This window comes from Equus asinus, chromosome 18 (assembly GCF_041296235.1).
Source record: "Equus asinus isolate D_3611 breed Donkey chromosome 18, EquAss-T2T_v2, whole genome shotgun sequence".
Taxonomy (NCBI): domain Eukaryota; kingdom Metazoa; phylum Chordata; class Mammalia; order Perissodactyla; family Equidae; genus Equus; species Equus asinus.
In genome coordinates this window covers 37,806,990-37,811,192 of record NC_091807.1, presented here as the reverse complement: position 1 = coordinate 37,811,192, position 4,203 = coordinate 37,806,990, and positions in this window count along the sequence as shown.

Here is a 4,203-nt window from a genome sequence, read left to right as displayed (position 1 = left end):
CCCCACGCCGCTGGCAGGTGATGAAGGATCTTACAGCAAGACCCACCTGGGAGGACAGAAGTGGGACCACTGGAGTCAAAGGAGGTGGCATCTCTGAAAAGGGAGGTTTGTGTAAAAGAAAATATTTGCTTGAGAAAAGCTAGAAGTCAGGAGCCGGTCCCTCCACCTCCTTTCTCCCCCCACCCCCAGGGACGGCGCTGGAAATGCTTGCCACAGAATCTTCCTCCCAAATCACTTTTCCAGAGTAAATGCAGGCAGAATCGCAGCAGTGAACAAGTTATGTTCTTTTAGCAAATAGCATTCAACTTTGCAGGGAATTCTCAAAAAATGGTCTGCAAGCTGCTGCAGGAGCTGCAGTGGGAGAGCAAGGGCTCCTTCCTGGGGAGGAGCCTGCGAGCAGAAGGAGGCTGGGCTGGAGTAGTCACCGGGAGGGGCGGGGAGGGGACGGAAGCGGAGGGCGCCATCTGCGGCCGGGGCTCCACTGCCCCTTCCTGTGGGCCGGTCAAGCGGGAGGACCTTGGGGGCGCTGGCTTCATTCTGGGCCCCGGAGAGCTCGGCCAGTCCCAGGTTGGCCCCAGGACCTAAGTGAGCCACTCGCCTGGGAGGGCTGTGTCAGGGCGGCGCGCCGCTCGGGGACCCTGCGGAGGACAAAGATGGGTTTAAACCTCGCAGAGCAGACGCATGCCCCAGAGGTAACAAACAACCAGCGCTGTTTATCCATCACCTGGTACCTGCCAGGCGCGCTGTTTCCTTGGAGCCCCACGGCCATCCTGAGGCAGGGACCCCTATCGCCCCCATTTCTGGGACCCGCAAACGCACCCACGGTCACGGTGCTGGGACCTCGCCCCAGGAGAGTCCTCGCACCCGCTTTCTCCCGGGCCTGCAGGGTCGGGCTGTCCCCACGGTGGGACTCAAAGGCGTGCAGGGTCAGCGAGCAGTGCTAAATGGACACGTGGAGAAGGGGACATCCCCTGGGGGCCAGGAATGTCCGGAGGACCTGAAGCAGAGGTGCTGCCTATTGAGATGCGCCGTCCGAGGGCCCGGTGCAGGAGGAAGCGGACTCGGGAAATCTTACGCCGGAGGCCAGCAGAAGCCCCCGGGGCTCGCCCTTCCCTCCCCGCGGTCCCTCCCCCCATCACGCGCGCTCGCGGGCGGAGTCAGGCGTCACGTCTCTGAGCTTCCCGCCCTCCGGGCTCACCTCCCCCACATCCCCTATCCGGAGCCCCGCGTTGGCCTGGCGCTGCCCCAGCCGCGCGCCCACGATCTGGGCGGACCGCTTTCCTCGCGCGCGTGGTCCACCCTGGCACGTTCCAGACATGGTCGCATTAATCCTTTCGAAGGTCACCTCCCAAGTCGCAGATGCAAAACTTGCCCTAATATTTTTCTTTAAATCGGTCCACTTTAATAGTTAGGTAAAATGTATTTAAAGAGAAACTTTATGCTTCGGTTAAAAGCTTTCATTGACATAAGTTATTGACATGGTTAGTGGGTTCAATCATTTCAGAGAATATGGATGCTTAAAAAATTATGGATAAAGTTTCTCTGTATAGTAAGAAAATTGCCGCAGTTCATTAAGATGAAAAAGTCAATTTAATATACATTTCGTCTTATTTAATATTCTGATAGATTTTTGTATTTTTGGTTATTTTTAATTTTATTATATAGATTTGTTGTATTTTAAAACTAACACTGAAAGCATTAAATATCAATTTGCAAATGCTCACGGAGCAGAGACACGCTCATATGTAAAATGGTGTGTTAGGATTTATTTTTTTCAAAGTTTACAAGTGATAAAATACCTACAGTTCAAAAAAGATGGATCTTTATATTTTGTGCCTTTTAAATGATTTAAATCATTTTAACAAAACAATTTGCTCCGGTGTTCATTTTAAATCTGTGCTGCTCGTTTGTCACTGTTACTTGCTATTGTATTTCTGTTAAATATTTTCACAAAATAAGACTGCAAATATTTTCTTCCCTTTAGACTCGTTAGTCTCCTATCTTAATGTCAGACCAAATTTTCTCTGTCGAAAAGAGTAAGATGTCTTGAACATTTAAACTATCTTTGGGGTTTCTTGGATGGCCAAGGAGTAACCACAAAGGTTTATCTCCTCTGTCATAAAATAAACAACGCTAAAATAATCATTAAAAAAATGGATACTAGAAGTTACTTTTATACTTGGAAATGCCAACCTTAACTGGCAAAGATCGATAGCCATGAACACAAATAACGTTTGCTCTCTCGTAATCCCGGAGGTTCTAGAAACTCTGTGTCTTCACAGTTCCTACAAGGAAGTTGGTTTGCCTTTTACAGATTCAAGGATGGAGCCCCTCAGAGTGGGCGGAGTGCCCGCGTAAGGAACACAGCCAAGTCTGAGGAGGAGCCCGGCCAGGCCACCCAGCATCCCCTGCCGTCTCTGCACCCCCTCCACTTGCTGCTGGGGACTGGCTGTAACAGGCTTCGCGAGCTCTGGTCCCTTGGCCCAGGAGCCCAGCCCCCAGCCTGCAGCAGACGCTTCATAAATATTTGTCGAGTGAAGCAAGCAGATGATTAAATAAATGAAATTGGTGTGTTTTATTACTGGACCTGGGTGGACTGTTAGTCACCTGGGCTGCTAAACTGCACGCAGGTGAGACGAGAAATCTTCACGGAGTCTAAGAGAGGTCCCTCCAGCAGAACCCCGGAAACAGTGCCAATGACTCACGTTCTAGTCAATTCATTTTTTTCCCACTAAAATAATGACTATGTTTACTTTCAAGTTATCTTTATAGATTCAAAATCCCAATTATTTTTTTTAAATGTTAGCTTAAATGTTAGTTACCTTTGCCACCGACAAGCTTGAAATAACCACTTGCCATTCCGGGCTCAAGGAGATTAATTTTGATTTCAGGATGATGTGGGAAAGGATGTGGCTGCTTGCCCTTCTTAAGAGGGCCTGGAGCAAGCACGGTCATGTTCCCACCTGTGAGCCCTCTCCAAAGAGAAGCCCCAGGGGGGGACGGGAGGCAGTGGGCTGTTTACAAAGCAGAAATGGGGCTCAATTACTGGCTGTAAAATAAGATTATCATGTGCCCCGTGGAAGGGAAGCTGTGTAGCAGCGGTCACAGTCTTCCATACGCCAGCTAGCATCAGCCTCTCTATTCAGGTGACTAAGACAAAAACACAGTTAATGTCCTTAAAATGCTCCCTCCTTTGTCTTCCCCATCCTGCCCCCATTATTCATCTCATCTGTCCAAAAATAACCCTTCCCTCACCTACAGACCTACAGGAATGAGTTGTTTGGGGGCGTGGAAGTTTGTGATTACTCTTCTCGACCTCTGACCCAGATATCTTTCCAAGAGCTCAGTACATTCACTCTGGGAATTTTTTTTCTCCCAAAGGTGGAAAAATATCTTTCCTTTTTTAAGCAATCTGTTGTGCATGTGAAAAGATGTCTTCTAGCAAAGCCTTGGGGGAACCCCTGGCTGTCTTTGTAACGGGACTTTAGATTTGCTGTTGGGATGATGAAAAAAAGTTACTTCCCGAGTGGAAACTTGGGTGTTAAAAAGCAAGACATGAATCGCCAGGAAATTATGCTGAGTGAAAAAAGCCAGTTCCCCCTAATCTCGTACTGTATGATTCCTGCGTACAAATATATTTTGAAATAGAATTTCAGAAATAAAGGAAAGATTGGTGATGGTGAGGGCTTGTGGGTTTGGTAATAAAAGGGCTACAGGGAGGGGTCCGTGTGTGAAGGAATGTTTTCTATCTGGACTCTGGTGGTGGATACACGCCCCTACACAAGCGATAATATTGGATAGAACTTAATTCTCACACGCAAACGAGGACAAATGAAACGGGGGAAGTCTGAATAAGATCGGTGGATTGTATAAAAGTCAGTATTCTGGTTGTGAGAGTATACTTTTTTTTTTTGCAAAGTTTTGCAAAGTGATAGCACTGGGGAAAAGTGGGCAGAGTGAATTATTACAACTGCTTGCGACTACAATGGCCTACACACGCACACCCACTCATATACACACGCACGCGCGAATACACGCAGGCCCGCAGGTGCGCGCGCCGCCCGGCCCTGAGCACGCTCTGCGCCCCCAGAGCGAGCGCGGAGACCCCAGGCGTCCGTGGGTCGGCGTGCGGGGACCCGGCCCCGGGGGGCGGGCCCGGCGGAGGGCGGGGCGCGCGGCGGAAGTGAGGTCGGCGGGCGGGGC